A 21,723-nucleotide genomic window follows, 5' to 3' on the forward strand; every position below is an offset into this window, starting at 1 on the left:
GGCTCCTTTGCTCACTCAGAGCCACTGGACAATCCTAATTCTCTCTAGAGCTGTCATAAAGAGCACGTAAGACCCAGAGGGAGTAGCCCAGGAAGCCCCCAGGCTGTGTTGTCCTGGTACACATGCGACGCACACTGACACAGAGGGAGCAAGTCTCACCCAACTGGCCCGCCCCAGGCGCGGCTGAGTCGTGTTTGTGTTGGAGAGAAATTAAGGCTGATCACGTCTTGTGCCTAACATGGAGCGACATCGTCTGAGTCTCCACATATTGCTGTTTTCACTGAGCCACATGTAACACTTCAGAGTGCCAAATGCTTTTTACAAAATAGACCTGGCTCTGAGCGGGTGCTACAGAATAACATGGTGGAATATGGCTTTTGTGAAAACACAAAATGCTAGCCACTCCCCACCCCCCAATACACATACACACAAAAAGGAGAATTGCAGGGACTCTGGGAGCAGATACTTTTCAAAGACAAGCATGTTCTGGACAAGAACACCAGGCAGAGAGTGACGTATTAGTTTTGCTTTTTTATGCCTTGGGTCCAGTTCCTAGTGGGATGAATGGGAAGCCACACTGTAAAGTGGCAGTGCCATGTGGCTGTGTGTGTTGCTCAGGTGTGATCAGGATTGGCAATGCGACCACGGCCTTAGGGATTTCCGAAGTAGAAGCCACACTCTGGTAGCTCTGCACAAAACTTGCCTCCCACCCATCACCTGTGCCTCCTGGTCACCTGTCACCATCCTGGAGTACAGCAGGTACAGTCACTTGCAAACTGTGGCTTCCGGCCTCAGAAAGCTGCCACACTGAGGGCTGTAGGGTTGCCAACCATCTCCTTGCTTTCTCTTCTTCCTCAGTGATAATTTCCTTTCCCTGTGCCTGTCAGAGCCATCCAGAAGGTATCACCAAATAATCAAAGTGTCAGTCAAGAGCCCCTGCAGCTCCTCCTCAACATGCTTCCACCAGCAGCACGCAGCCTGTGCTGAGCCTGGCATCTCTAGGACAAGGGCACCCATTCTCTGGAACATGGCCACCTCTGTTGGCTTCCTAGGGCACCTGATCCATCCATTCCTCCTTTCTCTTCTTGCCTCCACATTATCCTATTGATCCCCATCAAATATTTACATTCCATTCTCTTTCATCTTGGACAATAAAACAAAATACAGAGAGTGTGAAAATATCAGAGGCTTCCAAGGGCTTGGGGAAAGGGATTGAAGGTAAAGCCGGACAGGGAGGAGGACCTCTACTCAAAGACACCATCTAATGTGCCGATGATACTGTGTCAAAGTGGGATGTAAGGGGCTGGGGAGATGGCTCAGTCAGTAAAGTGCTTGCTACACAAACATGATAGCCTGAATTTCATCTCCAGGACCCGAATAGAAAAGCCAAGAGTTGAGTCAGGCAGTGATGGCATACACCTTTAGTCCCAGCACTCGGGAGGCAAAGGCAGGTGGATACACATGAGTTCGAGGCCAGCCTAGTCTACAGAGCAAGTTCCAGGACATTCAGGGCTACACAGAGAAGTCCTGTCTTAAAAAACAAACAAAAAGCAATAACAAAAACAAACAAAAAAAGAAATAAAGATAAGAGCAGTGGTACATACTTATAACCAGCAAGGGAGATATGAAAATTGGCAGAATTCTTGGCTCACCAGCAGGCTGGCCTAGCCAAGTCAGTCAACTTCAGGTGCTAGTGAGAGACCCTGTCTCAAAAACTCAGAGTGGATGATGACAAGAAATGATATCCAAGATTGACCTCTGGCATTCACATCCATGTACACACATATAGGCACTCAGCTGCACACTGGTAAATATGTACACACACAAAGCCGCAATAAACACAGGAAGTCATGTCAGACCTCAGTCAGTGATAACAGTCTTGATGTTTTATCAGTTGTAAGATATACTCCACACTGACGTGTGATGCTAATGAAAACAGAGACCACAAACAGTAGGACTGGGGAAGGGAGATGGGAATTCAGGACTTTCACCTAACTTTTTGATAAATCTAAAAACATTCTAAAATATTTGACAGGTCATCACTGACACCAAGTGAAGTCTTATGGATGAAGGCAAACAATGTCTTTCTCACTGGCTGACATTCTTCACTTGCACTCCTAGAAGGCAGGAAAGCAGAGGAGAATGTTGACCCACATTGATACTGTGTACAAATGCACCCACACTAACACACACACCCAATATATATCACACACATGTATAAACATACATGTATATCATACCCATACACATATCACACACACACAGAAAGAGAGAGCACTAATATTTCACATTGTTGACTTTGATCTTTAAAAATTCCTGTGAGCCATGTTCTTAAAAGTAAACAGATTTTATGGTAGACTATCTCAATGATATATTGAAGGAATAAGTCTAGGCTTTGTTGGAATATGAGCAGATGAATGAATAGATGGGTGGGTAAGAGACTGAATGGATAAATGCATGGGTGGAGGGATGGCAGGAAAGAAGGAAAGAAAAAAAGAAAGAAAGAAAGAAAGAAAGAAAGAAAGAAAGAAAGAAAGAAAGAAAGAAAGAAGAAAGGAAAGAAGGGATGGAGGGAGGGAGAGAGAGAAGGAAGGAAGGAGGGAGGAAAAGAAGGGAGGGAGAGAGGGAGGGAGGGAGGGAGGGAGGGAGGGAGGAAGAGAAAGAGAGACAGAAAGAAAGAAAGAAAGAAAGAAAGAAAGAAAGAAAGAAAGAAAGAAAGAAAGAAAGGAAGGAAGGAAATAAAGGAAAGAAGGGATGGAGGGAGGGAGAGAGAGAAGGAAGGAAGGAAAGAGGGAGGGAGGGAGGGAGGGAGGGAGGAAGGGAGGAAGGAAGAGAGAGAGAGAAAGAGGAAGGAAGAGAGATAGGTAGGTAGATATAAGTTTATGGGTGGATGAATGGGGAGATGGATGGATGGATGGATGGATGGATGGATGGATGGATGGATGGATGGGTGGGTGGATGGATAGACTGAAAGAAAAATCAATTCATTAAAAAACTATAAAGTATCTTGTTTTTCCCAGTCCTGGGGGTTGAACCCGGGCCCACACTTATTCTAAGAAAGCACCCTGCCACTTAGCTGTGTCCCCCCTTTATTTACTTTTTATTTTAAGGCAGTATCTCTCAGATTCTCAGGCTAGTCCTTAACTCACTCTATCAACTATACAAGCATTGGATTTATAATCTCCTGCCTCAGCTTGGATAGTAACTAGAATTATAGGCTTGCAGCATCAAACCAGGCTACAATGAGCCTTTTTGCAAGTTTTCTTCAGGTTCCTCTCAGAACTTTCTGAGAACAAATGGACCACTGGAATTGTAGGGCCGGCCTGTTAGAGTCAGCCTGCTGGAGGGGCAGAGACACTTTGGAAAAGGTAGGTGTAAGGCATATAGTTTTGTCCAAATTGAAGGAGTGGATCTTCTGAAAGCTGGTTCCAACACATATGCTCCGACATACGAGAGGCACCGTGACGGGAACTGCAAATGGGAGGGCAATTTCCTGCCGCCCCCAGGAAGCTGGGACTGACAACTCCACACCAAGTCCTGCAGCACAGGGCCTCCAACCCCCCAAGAACCCTATAAATGTGCCCCAAACCAAGAACCCACAGAATTCTGGAATGCAACCCTCAGGTAGCCCCCTCCAAATAAAGAGCATTTCCTGGCAATAGGTAAGGGTGGATTACAGAAGCAAAGGCAGAGTAGGGCCTCCGGTCCTAATGTAACACATGGGGACTGATCGGGGACCACCTAGGAGCCGTGGCCCAGGGTGACACTGGATAGTGCTCATCTCTCCATCCTCCTCTCCCTTCAGCCCCCTCCCTTCACATTTGCCGCCTTCCTAGAACTCACAGATAAAGAATGGTGGCGAGGTCGATCTCCTCAGGCTGTGAGCTAGGCATGGTGAAGCAAGACTACTAATTCCAGGGTGGGCGACACCCCTCGGCTCAAAACAGCTTGTCTTCATGTCTGTGCTTGCTGGGATGGTGGGGGTGGCAGGCTCGTGAGCCTTGAGCTCATCTTTGTAAGATCTCAGGGTGGAAACACATAATCTTTTAATTAAAATTTTACTGAATTTTTAACTTGAATTTCCCATCTGCTACCCTAATTATGCCTAACCCTAAACCTAACTTGGAACCATCTGTGTTCTTATCTCATTATACTGGGGTTATTTGTGTGCTTGTCCAATTCCTTCAGGAAACGGTAGGTCCCTCACCAAATCTGGGCATCTTAGATCTTTAGAACCAAACAGATGTCACATATGATGGGGGCTCAGAAAGGGTTCAGTGGGCAACTGCTTCATCCGTGTGTGTTCAGTTAGGTGGACGAATGGATGTGAGGACTCGCAGGTAGCTAGATGGGTGCAGGAACCCTCCAGCCATTGGTCAAGCTGTGCTTGCTGTTGTAATTATTCTGCTGCACCAGAATGCTGGCTGAAAGAGCCCCCTCTCATCCATTGTGGATTTTGTGTACATTTGCCTAAAAGCCATAAACTAGTGTGTGTGTGTGTGTGTGTGTGTGTGTGTGTGTGTGTGTGTTTCAGCTTGCTGGTCTCAAGTGGAAACCAGCATCCCAGAACCTCATTCTGTGGGTTGGAGCCAAGCCTTTAAAGCCTTTGAGGACAGAGCAGGGACACAGGCTTGGCTGTCACTGCTGGAGTGAGAAGTGCTGTGTCTTTATAAATCTGACCCAACACCTGCTGACTAGCCAGGGCCAGGCTTATCTACAGTGAAAGGAGCTCCTAGTCCCTAGGTAGCCATATGCTGGCCACCTTCTCTGAGATAGGCTTAAAACCCTCCCTGATTTTCAGCGGCATTTAGAGGACTCCTGAGTGCAAAAGGGCCAGGCGTTCTCTACCAAGCGCTTCATGCACACACACGGCAAATGTTCAGCATCTCGTTTCCTCAGTGCCCTGTCGTCTATGCTATGTGTCACACTGTCATCTGTGCGGTGATACTGTGCTGCTGACTGTGATTTTACTCGTGGGAAATTCTGAACTCACAGGGGGAGCCCCTGAGAAGCTGACGGAAGAGAGAAGCCGGGTCGTGCTTCACGGAAAATGCACAAGAGCAGAGAAAGCCTCTGTGTATGACTGTACCACACTGGTGACCGCAGCTTGAGGGACTTCACACCAGGTGCACCCAGCACAGCTTACACACAAGCTGCTCTCAGGAAACACTGTCAACCAAGAGCAAGATGGCGCTGCTCCTGTGGGCGTGCACATATATGCACAGTTGTGCCACGGTGCGCATACTTGACATACGTTCATGTGAGCATGCTTTGGACTCCTCTGCTGGCCATGGCCTTGTTCACCATAGATTCTACCTTTTAGACAGAGCATTCAGCCTCTCCAAAGCCAAACCACCATGGATCAATCCAGAATCCTCTCCACTCCCTGTCACCCACACCCATGATTGTGTCCCCTGAGTGCCCGTGAGACCCCCAAGCACACACCCTGTTAATTTAGGATTTCAGCTACCTGGCTTTAGAGCGCAAGAAGACTTCTTGAGAACCCTAACTCATAGAGAACATCCTAACTGTAAGAAGAATGCAAAGCCTCACCCCTGAGTGAAGGACTGAGGACTAGCGTCAACTAACTATTCCAAGTTGTTTCAGGCCAACATTCTGGGGCTCACTGTACCATGTGGCTGAGGAACAAGAGCTGAAAATGCTCCTTCAGATGACCATTTGGGAGTTCACTGAAGACACAGGAGCACACCCTTGGTTGGAGCTGGGGGACAAGTAAGGTTTGAGCACAGCGACTTCCCCACCCCATGTTGCCCTGGGAAGCCAAAAAAGATTCCAGGCGCTAGAGGAGAATTTAAAAAATAATAATAATAACTCATTTATTAGTAGAGAGGAAGGGCTGCTGCTGTTCTCAGTGGGAGGCATATTTATTTCTTTGCATGAAGGTATTTCTAAACACAGGTAATTATAAGAATCATTACCCCGTGAACCAGCATGGGAAAGCATATGGTTGCTGATGTCTCATAAATAACCCCTTTCTGCAAGCTCCTGAAATAACGTTTTCCTCGTCTGCCACACCTTGCTGCAGACACCAGAGCCTCCACATCCTTTCATTTTGGAAATGCTGGCAGCAAGCCCCTTTCTTCAGGAAAGAAGAGGAGCAAGCAGAAAGGCCCTGGCCTGACCGTCTCACAAGGTATGATGTGGCCAGGTGGCTCTCTATGAACCACAGCGACAGTCCATTCACAGGTTCTCTCCCCCAAAGCAGCAGGCCCTACCTCTGTGCCAGACCCAGTGGCAGGGTATTGTCCTGGGCTAGAGTTGGAGTAGCTTGTCCCTGTCTCTGGGCTTTTCTCATGGTAAGTGACAGGGACTCTCTGGAGACTCTCTGTGGTCAGCGATGATACGCACATGTGTATGCATATATGTATATCCTCGCTATTGTTGCAGTACTGGATGCTGAACCAAAAGTCTCACATAGGCTAGGCAAAGTCTTCCCCACTGAGCTGTACCCCTAATCCTTTATTTGCTTCCTTGTTTTGTCACAGGGCCTCACTGAGTTAACAGTGTTGACCGTGAACTCATCCTGCAGCTTAAGCAGGGATTGAACTTGTGATCCTCCCACCGCAACCTTCAAGTCACTGGGATGACAAGCCTGAGGCATCAGACCCGCCTTGTTTTATACTGTGGACAGTTTAAGCGTGCACAAACAGAACAGCAGGCATAACAAATGAACCAGACTGAATCCTAGCCCCAGCAACAGTGGCCCAACGCTTGTAGCCATGGTAGGGACCTTACCAAAGCACGGGTGGGTAAGAGATGCCATTGCTCACAAACGTGAGCAAAAGCAGACTTCCGTTGTCCCTATCATCCCCTCCCCTCCCTGTCTTTCTTCCTTCCCTCCCTGCCTCCTCCCTTCCCCTCCTCCACTGGCATTCAGACCCTCCCCATCTGCCAGGCCTGGTCCTGTTTATGCCTTTCACTTAGTGTTCCAAGGTCTTAAATTCTTAGTGTTTGTGGTTTGTTTTGGTTTTGCATGAGTTTAGTAAAGAAACACTATTTGTAACTTGGGACCACCAAGGCATTCAGCGAACATTCTTCATTTTCTTTCCATAGGTGTCTTTTTCTCATTGAAAAAATCCTTGAGCTGCTCTTTGCATAAAGCAAGTCCAGCTAGTGGGGCTTTCCTTCTCCTGCTCCGTGACGCACTAACGAGCTAGCTCCTCAAAGCGCTGGGGGTGTGGGGGTGTGGGGTGTGCTTGCCTTCTGCCAATGTCTCCATCTCTGTCATCTAGTCCATTCAAGGATGCCTATGGTGTGCTTCAAGGCAGAAGCATGAGACGTGTTGCCTATGGCTCTTCTTGTACATTGTGTGGCATCCTCAGGTCATAGACATTGCTCTCTGGGACACCATCTACTAACTCTGCTCCTTTTGGATCACATCCTCCCAGGCCTTCTACATGTTTAGCTTCTCCTTCCAGGGACTGTGTGGAAAAGCTAGGGACTTCCTGGGGACTGGTTTGCTGCATCCACTCGGGCAGATCTTTGCGGCCAAGCATTTCTGTGGGGCACACCTTGTCATATGAGACACTGCTGTGTCAGACCCCACCTTTCTCTTCCAACTGTAGTTGCCCTTCCGGTTCCTGAGTAGTCTGTGTAAAGGGCCCGGCAGCTTTTGCACCACCTGCCTGGCATTCTGGCAGGCTGTTCTCTTTGGCTTTTGCTCAAGCCGTTCAGATGTCCTCCAAACCTTGCTGTCCCGCGTTCCTGCCTGTCACATCATTTGCTTGCTCCTAGAGAGGTGGGCTTGGGCCATTTCTGGGTTTAAGTGCAATCTGGGGTTGTCTGTGATGATGGCACACGTTGAAACCCCTCTGGGGTGAGCCTTCTGCTGGGGAGCACTTCAACACACACACAGGACTCTCTGAGCATAGCAGTGCATTTGGCCCTTTCTTAAAAGCTACCTTGTTGTGAAACATTTGGGTTGCTAGTTGCAGGTTTCCATTTTCTACCATTTTCTTACATTTTATGAAAGCTATTTTCTTTCCCAACAGTCTGCCCCATTGCTTCCTTGGAGCTTCTTGTTCATGCTTCCTGTGATTCAGTTTGTGTTTATCAGCAAGCTCAGCACAAGCTGAATCTCACAAAGCTGAGAGGCCTGCAGAAGTTACCACTACATATCTGCCCTAGAATCCAGCATGGTTGCAGACTGAATTCCTTTTTTTGTTTTTGTTTTTAGACAGAGTTTCACTATGTAACCACTCTGGCTCTGGCTGTCCTGGAACACTATCCTTATAGATGGATCTGGCTTTGAACTCACAGAGCTCAGCCTATCTGTGCCTTCCAAGTGCTGGGATTAAAGGTGTGCATCGCCACTGCCCATCCTGGAGACTGAATTCTTAACACTGGTATCCATACTGCCACCCCTGAGGTTGCAGGAGAACAGCTATGATCCTCCTGGGCAAAAGAGCTCCACACTGGAAAGGACAATGACAAGAAGGAGCTAGCTGATGCTGACTTTGCTCTTCGGTCACCTATCTATGGCTAATGTCCCAACGGCAGATCTTATCAAAGGTGACTCTGACCAGAGCTTTTGCAGCATTAGCTAGAGCACAGGGGTGTCGCCTACTACAATGAAGACAGCTTACATGCATTAGGCAGTAGATGTCCATGTGTCTGAGGGACACAGATGCGCTAAGTCTTATGCCTTAGATTTCTCATGGAGGGTGTCTGCCAGTGGACAGGTGATGGCACTAAGGTTGGTGGGTAGGAAGGGTTTTGCTGCCTATGTGCCTCATTCCAGACTGCTCATGGTCCTGGTTGTTTTCTTGCAGGTCCCATCAGTGTTGAAGACGCCAGGTGGTGATCTGGCATGAATACCTGGAATAGACGGTGGCTGATGTGACATCAAACTGCTCCCCCCCCCTCACACACACCCCACACCCCGTGATGGGAGCCAATCACATGGTGCCTTGGAGGTTACTAAGAAGTGACTCATGCCCGGAGAAGAGGGTCTAAACAGCACCCCTAAGATATTTTTAACAAGGTGTGAACAATAGGCCTACTGACATGGAGACTGTCAGGGAAACAAGTTTCCTTCAAGTGTTAGTTACATTTGCTCACCATGGTTACAACTTGGCAAAAGTACTATTTTGTATCAATAGGATAAAGTTTTCTTTAAAAATTACTCCAAGTGTGCCTTTTACTCAGACGAATCCATTAACGATGCGTGATTGATATGACCAGTGGGAAAAATAGTCTGGGGTCTAGTGGGGTCAAAGCTCGATACCGTTGGCCAAAAGAGCTCATCACCAGAGAGCTTGCTCTGTGCTCTGTCTGAGTCAGAAGGGACCACAGAACCCACATGCCCCCACAGGACCAGTTCATGCTCAGAAGCGGAAGGTACCCAGAACCCACCTGCCACTTTAGGCCTTAGCTCCACGTCCAGAAGCAGAAGGTTCCACAGAACTGAGATGTCAAAGGACCAAGTTACCAAGGAAGACGGGTGTGCTGCAGAGCTGCTAACAGCGCTGAAGCCTATGGGCTGCAGGAAGTCCCATCCCTGGCACAGACTCCACTCAAGAGCCTGGACTTTGGATAAAAGTCTTTGCTTTGATGGAAACCCCAGCTGTCTGATGTAGACTTCAGGAGGGCCCTGAGAAGCCCTAAGTCAGTGCTCTAGCTGCAGAAGCTGTTTAACGGAGTAACTTTTTAGGGCGTATCCATGGACCATAATCTCACCTCCAGCCCCCACAAAGAGGAGTGTTGACTGGATCAATCTGTACAGATGATCAGAGATACTGTGAGTTCATGAGTGTGGCAGTCACGTCAGCACAACATACCTGCTGGGCAAGATATACCCAGTGTAATAATGGCACAATTGTTATGAGGTCACCAACCACTTCATGATTGGGTTTCAGGCCTACTGTGAAGGAGGGAATTCATGCCTGGTACTGTAAACTTAATCAAGGTTGTACTGGGGAGGTCATAGGCCACAAAGGAAGGGGAGCATACTATTGTTGTTTTGATAAAAGGGCAGACTGTGTCCACAAAACTGCATTCTAAATGTTGATGCCTGTAGATTAGTGTTGCTCTCAGCCTTAGTCACAGAAGCATCTATTTATAGTAGAAAGACAATTTTGGAGGACACAATCCACCCACAGTGATGTCAAACCCAGCTCATGAGAGCTATGGTCTTATGAGGAATTCAAACGACACCTTGTATGCTTGCTTTGAGTCAACCAGCAGAGTGGAGAATGGACAAGCCTGGTAGTATCTCCAGCATGTGGGAGGGTAGGCTGAGGACTGAGAGGGACCAGTACATGGTCAAGTGGTGTGGAAAGTCCTTCTGTCTGTGTTGCTTTTATTGCTCAGTGAATAAAGGACTGCTTTGAGCCTATGGCAAGGACAGAACAGAACTAGGCAGGAAAAGCTAGGCTGTATGCTGGGAGAAAGAGGGTGGAGTCAGAGAGAAGCCATGGAGTCCCACCAGAGACAGACACTGGAACTTTAGCCTTTAGCCAGTAAGTCACAGCCAAGTGGTGATACGTGGATTAATAGAAATTGGTTAAATTAATAAGTAAGAGTTAGTCAATAAGAAGCTAGAGCTAATGGGCCAAGCAGTGACTTGAATAATATAGTTTCTGTGTGTTTCTTTCAGGACTGAGCAGCCAGGAACCAACAAGCGGCTCCTTCCTACAGTCAAATAATAGTAGAAGAAGAGTGAGGCAAAGGTGACAGTGGATTCTTCCTGTGCAGAGTGGTAGGAACCTAGGGTAGGAAGAGGCCCTGGAGGTCTGAACGTGAGAAAGACAGGAGCTGGGAGAGGACCCCAGCCAGTTCTTGGAACTCAAGAACATGTCCCACACAAGACATTGTATCTACACTTAAAGGCAAGGGCATCATGAAACTGTCACTTTCAAATGGTGGCCATGAGAGTGTGGTCAGTATTCTTGCCCCAGATCCTATCACTTAGATCTGAGATCTGAGCCCTTCAGAGGTGTTTCAAATGACAGGGGGTGGACAGGGAGTTGATGAAAGGTAGTGGGTGCAGGGCAAGCATGACAAGACATAGCCACTCCTGAGACCACAGACAGAAGAGAAACAGGCATGCATGGTGGGCAGATGGAGATCAGCAAAGAGGCAGCAGGGGTAGGGAAAGCCCTGTGGCTGAGGCTCCCTGAGGGGAGAGCAAAGAGAGAAAAAGGCCCAGGCCCAGGAAAGAAGAGTCATGAGGAGGAAGGAACGAGAGAGCTGGGTACTAAACAGAAGGAAAACCTGGGCATGGAAATGAGCAATTTTCATTTTATCATCCAGGAGACATAGCCAACAAAACCCACAAAACCTGAAGACACATGTGGTACCCAAGAGCCCCAAAGGGGGCAGGTGATGTAAACCTTTATTCCAAAGCTCCCTTGACTGCGAGTCTTGTTCTTCCACAGAGAGACTCTGGGCCACCATGGAGGAACCTGTGGGCTGTCTTTACATAAGAGAGTTGGACCCAAATAGTACCCAGGGATGTGGACTTCCAAGGATGCTCATCCCCAGCCTTACTCTGGCCTCTCAGCCCCTGTACTGGATGTGGAGACCATGTAACTGGCTTCCGGCATGACTCCTTCAGGAGATGGAGGGAAGACCTGTGGATGAGTGAGACCCAGACACCAGCTTTTGTCCTCACACACATCCTCTCAGCATGACCCGTATGCAGTACCCACACAGCCCGGAGATCCTCTTTTTCACCATCAGTTCCCAGGTGGCTGTTTCCCTGAGTATGGCCCTGCTCATGGCCAGCCTCCGTATGTAAGCCAGAGCCATGTAGCACCCTGCCCCCTTTTTAAGCAAAATCCATGCAACATAAATCTTGCCATTTAAGGTGTACAATTTAGTGGCATTTAGTGGTCATAGCATTCTGAAACAGGAAGCCGCACCCACGACCTCCATCCCCTACCCAGCCTAAGCAGCCACTCACCCACTTTCTGTCTCTGTTTTGGCTTCTCACACAAGTAAACACTCTGATGCATGGCCCTAGAGCCTGGCTCCCTCACTCACCAGTGTCTGAAGTTCACCCACAGGAGGTAGGTATTGGCGCTTCGTCCCCTTTACAGCTGACTCACACCCTGTCGTGTGCACAGACAACAGTGTGTTTGCCCTCTGCCGCTGGTGGACATTCTGACCTGTTGGGAACCATGCTGCTGGGAACACTCAAGGGCAAGAGTCTGAGTTCTGGGTGGGAGAGATGGCTTAGTTGTTAAGAGCACTAACTGTCCTTCCAGAGAACCTGAGTTCAATTCCCAGCACCCACATGGCAGCTCACAATTGTCTGTAACTCCCGTTCCAGGGGACCCAAAACCCATGACAAAAAAAAAAAAAAAAAAAAAACTAATGCATATAAAATTAAATAAACTAATAATAATAAAAATAAAAGAGTCTGAGTTCTGTTGTTTTATGTCTGTAGCTGTGAATAGAGTCCCGGTCAATTGCAATTGACCCCAGCAATATCAGGAGATGCTGTCCTGATGCTCTGTGCAGCAGCTCTGGACAGGCAGTGATACACATCCAGCTATACCACAAAGCACACAGCCCCTGCTTTGGACCACTGTCCACCCCTAGCCTGACCCTAGCCATGGAGGAAGGCTCAGAAAAAGTCACTGAGGCACTGCAGGTGGCAGGGTTGGAGGTTGGAGCAGTTGGTAAGGCTGAATGCAGAGATAGCAGTTCCTACTTCACAAGACCCCAAATCCAACCCAACAACTCTGGCAGCTCTTAGGTAAAGAGGCAATCTCAGTACCTTCCAATTTCTAAACACAGGGAATACTAACAAATGGCTTATTGTTCTCCAGGGTTCGTGTCAATTCATTTTTAGCTTGTGGCACTTTGGGCTGACTGTCTAGTGACCTAGTTCAATAGACCTCTTTAAACCGGATGAGCAATAGTCCTGTGAAACAGGCTTCTGCACACACAGGACATAGTCCCAGGCACGTGCTCGGCAAAGCACCAAGAGCAGCGACTGTGGCATGCTGCCCTGGTTCAGGCATGCCACCATCCTGCTCTAGAACCTTCCCTGGGTCTCCGTGTCCTTCCAAACTAAAGCCAGGTTCTGAGATGTGAAAGTTCCATGTACCAACTCTCCCAGCAGCCTTTCAACCACTGCCCCCTCGGGTATGCCCAGCACCCCTGGTTCCTTCCACGACCTCCTAGGATCTACTCGATTGGCTGCCATACCTCATTGCAGCCTATCTACAGCACAATCTACAGACTCTGACATCAGGGACACCTAATGGAGGGGTCACTCTACAACAAGAGGGCACTCCCCCATTGCCGACTATGAGACTTCACTGTCGTGTCCCATATCATTGATATCACTTAGGCTGATTCCATTGACCTAAGTAGACAGGCAGGCTGCTGCTGTCAGCTAGGACCCCAGTTCAGCTTGGGAAGGCTGAAGCCCCTGCAGGTTGCTGTCACAGATACCTACACATGAGGGTATAAGAGCAGTCCCAACATCCTCAGCCTTCTCCTGCTGCCTGGCTTCCTGGAACCACACTCAGGTTAGAAGCTGTTGCTATCCATTCTGGAACTACAGAGTTGGATCCTGCCCCTCAGCTTGGCAGGAAGTACAACAGGAAGTGCCAAGTGCACACTTCCAAGACACAAATGAACATGTTGTCCCAGGTGCATGGTAGACGTGCAAGCCCAGACACATAAACAGACACATGATACAGGTAGTTTTAAACACACAAAATAACACACGGCTCTGGGTGCGTAGAGGAACATGCAGCCCTGGACACATGGGCAGACCCATGACCCCAGGCACATGGAGAACACGAAGCCCCAACATGTGAGTAGACACATAACCACAGGCATGTAGAGGGACATATGTCTTCTAACAAATGAGAAGACACATAAGAAGATATCTGGTCCCAGGTGGATAAAGGAGCATGGGGTCATGGACACGCTAATGGGCACATGGTCTCAGGCGTGTATACTCAGCCTTTGACTCTTGTCTCAGAGATTAGTTCCTCTGGAGTCAAAGACATGATACCTAAGAGGCCAGGTAAAAACTTGAATCTGAAGATCATAGGACTCCACGTTACTCCCATGGGCCTCCTCAAGAGAAATAGCAGGTGTCAGAATCAGGGCTGATTCTGCCTATACCCACAGAGGACCACCAATGGCCATGTATTGCAAGTGCCCTGAGGGCCAAAAGTGACAGTTGGTGGTCCAGGGGCATCAGGTCACATCCAGGAGCCAGGAAGGAAGAACAAAGGAGCTGCAGGGCCTCCTGGAGACAGGCAGAGCAGGAACTAGGAGTCGCTGCTGAGTAGATGGGCAGAAGGCAAGCACCCTGTTCTCTCCCCCACTCCTATTCTCTCCCTGACCCTTGTCAATCATTCACAAGTCCTGTCAACTCATTGACACCGATGGTAAATATTTCAGAGTGTCTACTGTGGATCAGGTGCCAGGAGCCATGGGGTCCTGTGATCAGTGAAACTGTACAACTTCAGGAGCTTGCAGCAATCAGTGCATGCAGCAATCGGTGACCAAATGATCTCTCTTGTGCCTGAGCACCGCCAGAAAGAGGCGCTGTTGTAAGAGGGATCCAACCTGGACCAGGGTGCCTGGCTCAGGACTCCCCAAGAAATATGCCTGCCCTAAAGTGTGAAAAAGAAAGAAAACTTAAAGAGAAAACTAAAAAATGAAGAGGGCTATGTGACTACAGGGGGAAAAAATGGTGTGTTCTGTTGGAATGAAAGGAAGCCTGAGTGGCCAGTATGTCCAGCAGAGGGAATCTGTGGTGAAGAGTGGATTGGAAAGTTGGGGAGGACATTATCTGGTCAGGTCACAGAGGCTTGGGAGCCTTCGGAACATGCAACGTGACAAGAAGAAAGAAGGTTGAATCCCAGAGAAGAAATCTGGGTGGATGGAAGATGGAGCCACAAGCAAGATACAGATGCCCCATGGGGGAAGAATGTAGAAGTATCCCATTATGGAGAGAAACTCGGACTGTGCCTGGCTGGGCCCCAGTGTCTCTAGTAGAACCAGACGCAAATGTGTAAAGAGAGAGAAGGAACAGACTCGGGGGCAAAAAAGAGGGAGCTGCCACCTGGCTCTGCCACCCCGTGCCCTGCCATAGGGATGCTGATTGGTCCTTTATGCGATGTTGTCTTCCTGCAGCCAAAATAATGCCCCTGCCCTCCTCCGAATCGTTTCCTATGTCTTCATTATAGTCGGGACCTGTTTCTGTTTCTTTCCCATCCAGTTTCTCTATCATGGAGCAGGGCTCTCCACCCTTAAATGCAATGCCTAGTGTACCCAGGGTGGGGCTCAGTGCCCATCAGGCAGCTCCTAGCCTTAATGGTGGTCCATCCTTCTAGCCACCATCAAGGGGAAGCCTGGCATCTGCAGAGTGGTGGCAAGAAGACTCAGGAATATAGGATGGGTACCAGAGGCTACCAGATGCCTCTCAACACCTCCTGATGGTCGATCAGTTGTTGTTGAACCCTGCTCTGTCTGGTACTATCTACACCTTTCGTCTGCCCTCAGCTCTCCCTCTAACTTGAACACTCGGAAGCCTTGTCTCCCCTTCTGTCCCCTGAACTCAGTGTTTTCACTGGGTCAATTTTAGATGCACAGACAGGATCCCTGCTCAATGTAGCTTCCCCTAGAGAATGTTACCCCTCCCTGGATGAGAAAGATCCTGGGACCTCATGGAACTGGAAACAGACCTGCAGTTGTAGGTTACCAGGACACCACACGGCACGTCCTCTGTCCCCCACTTCCTTCCTCTTCATTCCTGGAGACACTAATACCTATCCACACCCAGGAAGCTTGAGGGAGCCCCCAGCGTTCTTAGCCTAGTTTTGGGATCTTGGTGTTTCTGACTGGTTTGTGGTACATACCACACTGCTTTCTACCTCTGTTCCCACCCCACCTCCTTCATCACTTCCTCAAGACAGACTGGCTTCTCCACAGCTGGAAGCAACCCAGCCTGGAGCACAGAGCACATCCAACCATGTATCATCAGACTCGAGCTGTGAGCCTTGGATCTTTAAATCTCCCCTGGACCTGAAGATGTTGTGGAACTTTGTGGCTTTGGGGCTAAGGAGTTGGCTGCCCTCCAGAAGGCAAGTGAATAGCCTGTAGCAACTTCCTATAGACTCTGATACAACTCACCCTGTGCTAGATCTCACACACATTGTACACCATACTCCTCACATACACATGGCACACATCTACACACATATGCATAAACCTATCCAAAAGATGCACACCACACACACCACACATAACATATATATACACAAAACACGCCACATATGACACACACACACACAAACACACACTCCTGCATGCTGCCTGTCCTTACAACATACTTATATGTGCCCTGGATAATCATAGGCTACATTGTGGGTGTCTGGGTATCTTTGGAAGGTCCGACATTGGCTGCCACAGAGCCTCTATGAGATTGGGACACGGCATAATCAGGGCTAATGACACAGCACTTACTGTGTGATCGCCTCGCTGCTATGCTGTAATCAGCATGTAATTAAGTGGTCACTAGCCACCACGTAAACATGGCTTACTCTAGACGCATCTGTAGCTTAAATAGCCCCACCAAGTCACTTTAATTTCAGTGTCGAATGGAAAACAGTCAGTTGGCAATGTGGAAAGAGCACGAGGGTAGAAATGTGAGGCCCCTGGAGAAGGAGGAGGGCACCATCTCCAGTCTCAGTGGCAGGGGTATAGCTGGGCAGGAATGGGTCAGGGTCTCCCTGCAAAAAGAGCTAGGCACCACACACAGAAACACTTTACAGACAGCTGAACACCCCCCAAGTCCTTGGGGACTTCAGTATGACAATCTGGTGGTCCCTTTATGACCAAAGTCTTAAGCAGAAACCATTTCAGACCACTCAACAAGGATCACAAGGAAGTCATGCCTTTCCCAGAGTAAAGTTGGTTCTATGACTCAAAACTTCTAATGCATTCTGAGGAGTCCTGGTCTTCAGAATTATCAGGGAACATTCTTTTCTTGTGACCAAAATGCTGCTAGGAAGGTGGCTAATAATGTGGTCTCTGTCTAGGATGCCTGCAGCAGCCTCCTGAGCACAACTCTTAACACTCACACGTCATATATAGACATGCACATGTTGTATGGAGGGGGCTGCTTGTTGTTTCCCAGCTGCTTAGCCCTGAAATATCACATAGAAACTGTATTATTTAAATCACTGCTTGGCCCATTAGCTCTAGCTTCTTATTGGCTAACTCTTACATCTTAATTTAACCCATATCTAATAACCTGTGTATCGCCAAGTGGCTGTGGCTTACCGGCAAGATTCCAACCAGCATTTGACTCTGGCTGGGCTACATGGCTTCTCTCTGACTCCACCTCCTTTCTCCCAGCATTCTGTTTAGTTTTACCCGCCTAGCTCTGTTCCCCTATAGCAAAACAGTTCCTTTATTAACCAATGATATTCACAGCATACAAGGGGAATCCCACATCATGCACGTTTGCACACCCTATGCAACACACATCACACACATACCACACATGTACAAGCTACATGCACACATGTGTATACATATACCATACCACACACCATATGCACACATACACAAGCATATACACACACAGGCACACATACTCTACATACACATTGACACCACCTGTACTGGAGATGCCACACACTCACATTACAGACACGTGTGCCTGCTACACAGACACAGACACACACTAGTCTCCCCTTGGCAATCTGAGTGGGCATCTCAGCACATAAATCAGATCGTCCCCTATGGCTCCTATGGCTCCTATTGCACCTGCAGGAAATTTCCTAGTTTTCACAGTTCTCTGCATCTCGCAGAAACACCACATCCCATGCTCTGGCTCCCCTTCTTGACCTGATCTTTTTTTTAATTTATTTATTTATTACATATACTGTATTCTGCACCAGATCTCATTACAGATGGTTGTGAGCCACCATGTGGTTGCTGGGAATTGAACTCAGGACCTTTGGAAGAACAAGCAGAGCTCCTAACCTCTGAGCCATCTCTCAACCCCCTTGACCTGATCTTGACCTTCAGGTCTCCATCCTTTAATACAGCAAGAGAGCCAGAAGACTGGTTTCTGGCTGTGACCTCATCCTTCCTTTTGGGGGAATGTGTTCCCACAGATGTATCCAGTCCCTTCCCCAACACACAAGTTCTCGGGGACACGTCCTTATGCCCTGGCTACCAGCACCAAGTTATACTACACCTGGGCTTGCCTGGGTCAACCAGTCCCTTACCTGTGACACAGCTGAAGAAGATCAAGGCTTCAGCATTCTTCTGTAGCATAGGGAGGGGCCCTTCTTGGGAAGGGGACATTGCTGGAGTTGGGGGGCATGGGGGGCATGCTTGGGGAGGAAGCATGCCTGGGTAAGGGGCTTACCTGGAAAGAATGTGTGTCTGAAGAGGAGGCCTGCCTAGGTAAGGAGTCTATCTGAGGAGAGGGACTTCCTGAGGAAGGAGCATACCTGAGTGATGCCCTAGTGATCTCTGCTTCCTACCCACCAGCACTGGGACTCAAACTGAGAGGGCAGCTTTGTGAACTGGTAGCAGCTGGGAGGTCTCGAGAACAAGAGGAACACTTGAGCAGTGGAGGGATAGTAGAATCAGGAAGTGCATGGGCCATCCTAGCCAGCCAGTGTGTGGAAATGAAAGCCTCGCCCTGCTCTACGCTTTCCAGCACTTACCTAGCACGGGCCTCTGCCTTAATTAGTTCGGGCTCCTAGGAAAGCTGGGCCTGCATGAGGCCAATGAGCCACCAGGTGGGCAGAAAAGACATCAGTGTAATGCAACCAAGTGGAAATTGTCCCTATCAATTAATTACAAGGGCATCGGGCCCTCCAACTTGTCACCCTGAGTGCGTTTAGCAGAAGTTTGCAGACAGGCACAAGAAATTAGAGCCTTGCTCCTAATTAGCAAGGAGAACCCGAAGTTACTGCCTCCCTGCTCCATGTTCAGGAGCCCTAGGGCCTTACAAAAGCCCTGGCTGGTCTGGAATGGTAGAGAGTAGCCACAGGGTCTGCAGAGGGGCCAGCCATGAGCCTTGGGCATGCTCTGCCTGTGTCCTGCTGGGGGAACTGTGACCCCCAGACCTCCTGCTCATTGTGTCCTGGAAGTCTGCAAGATGCCACAAGGAGGGCTGAGGATAGGGACTACTTAGGTTACCTCGTAGGCCACTGTTCACACTGGCTCAGGAAAACCTGGTTTGCTCTCAGTCCTGTTGTATACAGGACAATATAGAGTGACTGACTGGCTCCATAGAAAGGCCTCTGGGGTCTGGAGGAAGAAAATGACCCTTTGTAGGCAGAGGAGAGGTGCCCCGCTCTTGGGCTGATAACCAGCAGCTCTGCACCCATGCCATACTTACTACCAAGCCCCTACCATCTCCTACCTGTGCCTGACCCTGAAGGTGAGGACAGCAAACTCTATGATTAACACAAGAGAGGTCAGAGGGGCCCAAGGTGCATCTTAGGACGGGAGTGAAACATGTGTGGGAGATGGTGAAATACCGCATTTTGGGGGGCACCAGCTCTGCCCCTGGTCCATGTCTGAATTGCAGGTGCCCTACCCAGCCACCCCCACCCCCAGCACAACCACTCTCTTATCTTTGCCATTCCCCTATGTAGTGTCCACCAGAGGACTCTCCTGTCAATAGGAGGTGCCACTCTACGGACCCTACTCAAACCTGAGCTAGGACCCCTGAGCAAGTCTACCCCACCTCCATCTTTCCTCTGAGGTCACCAGACAGCCCTGAGTTGAAGTTTCCACCCCACAAACATGTTTCTTATCTGTCTTCTTTTGTGCTGAGAGATGCCCCCTGTGTGTCCCCCTCCGAAGCTCGAGGTCAAGGTAGCTTCTTTGCCATCCCTCCTCTACCCTCAGCTCCCCAACTACCAGATCAGCTCTTTTCCTGCTTACCCAGGATGTGGGCCCAACTCAAACAGCCCTACCACTCCCCCTCGCCTCCCTCCCGGACCTCGCTCACCCTCCACATGCCACAGATAGAACTGCAGCGTGTGGCTCTGATCGCCTCTACGAAGCCTGTAGACAACTTTTTCACCAAAGCCTGAGTGGAATTTGCCTGCCACTCTCATCCAGGAACATGAGCAAGGTCATCACCTGAGCAAGGTCATCATCATGTTTGGGTTCGATCCATCATCATGAGCCCTCCGTGAAGGAGACCTCCATGATACCTTTCCTTGAATGAGGTCCTTTCTGCCTCTCCTGGAGTACACAAGAAGCAGGGACCCTGAAGATGAGCCATTTCCACGCCCCCCCCTCAGTCAGTGCATGATCTTCAGCTCACGTGTGCCTCTGACTGCTCAGACCGACTAAGGGAGTCAAGCTGGCGCCTGTGCCAAGCGGGGTCCTGGGGGTCCACGGGTCAGAGCTCCTTGACAAGAAGCAGGTTCTGCTGGAGCCCTGTCCCCAAAGCTGCCGCCCCTGGGAGTCTGAGTCCCCCGGCAGTCTCATCCTTCACAGGCAGCAAGCACTTCCCAGGTTCGTCTCTAAACACACGTTCACATTGAGGCTTACAAAGGGAACCCTCTCAGTACCAGAGTGGTACCCACAGTCTGGACCAGGTCCATCACTCCAGATGCAAATCCCTGGAGGCTGGGCTCTCTTCTATGCCAAACAGCTGCTCAGGTGTGCACCCACACAGAGGGCTTGGGCTTTTGCTATCTGTCCCTTGGATCTCCTGTCCCCACTGATGTGGCCTCATGCTGAAAATGGCTGCCCCAAGTCCCATGTCAGCAGCCAAGAGCAGCAGCTATGAGTACCAGCCCGACGCTAAAGAGCCCTTTAGAAAGATGACCTATTTTTAGTCGAATCTTCTGCCAGTTGCTAAATATCTGTTTAAATACATGAATTAACACATCTGTCAACAGTACTTAGAGTGGGGATAAAACACACCCTCACGGCGGAAGGTAATTTAAAACAAAACACGCAGTATAATGAGCAGCTTGGAGCCTGAGGCCCGGGAGCAACCCTCCATGCTGCGCTCTTGTTCTCTGCGCCTGGGGGGCCGTGCCCATGGCAACCTGGCACAGTTGTTCAAGGGGCACTGTAGGCAGCAGTTGGTGGGATGCATGGACCCCCACAACCACCCCCTAGACAGGACAAAGGGAGTCTGAGAAAGAACAGAGAAAGGGGCTGCGGGGGACAAGCCCCTGGAGTGACTGAATGGGGAGCATCAAGAACCACAACCCCCACAGTGGCAGCGTCTCTGTGTCACCAAGCCCCGTGGGTTGTAGCTGAATGAAGACAGCTCATGTGTTAAGTTGGCTGTCAGGAGTGTTAATTACGCCCCACAGCGAGCCTCCGACTCAGACGTGGAAGGGAACACTGGGGACGTCCTCGAGACTGCTTCTCTGAGGATCCAGAGAAAGAAAACCTACAGAAGGACACACACACAGCCTTGGCTGTCCTCCCTGCCTGTGACTGCCCAGTGTCCCGAGCTGCCAGCAACTGCGGCCTGACCAGCCATGGCCATGACCATCCACAGTCAGAGCAGCCTGCATCTTGGTTGATAATAGTCTAGAGCTTTCCAGCACATTCCATCCTGCTCCCCTTGTGAGTGCCACTGAGTGTGGATGCAGTGTTTCAGGCATCGGAACACTGGGACTCTTGGTCTAGCCTGTCCACTTCTTTGTTGCATGACATGAAGAAAGGCCTTCACCTCACCATGCCTCAGTTTCTTCTCAGGTCCAGTGGGTTGGTACA

Source organism: Chionomys nivalis, chromosome 2 (genome assembly GCF_950005125.1).
Source record: "Chionomys nivalis chromosome 2, mChiNiv1.1, whole genome shotgun sequence".
NCBI classification, from domain to species: Eukaryota; Metazoa; Chordata; class Mammalia; order Rodentia; family Cricetidae; genus Chionomys; species Chionomys nivalis.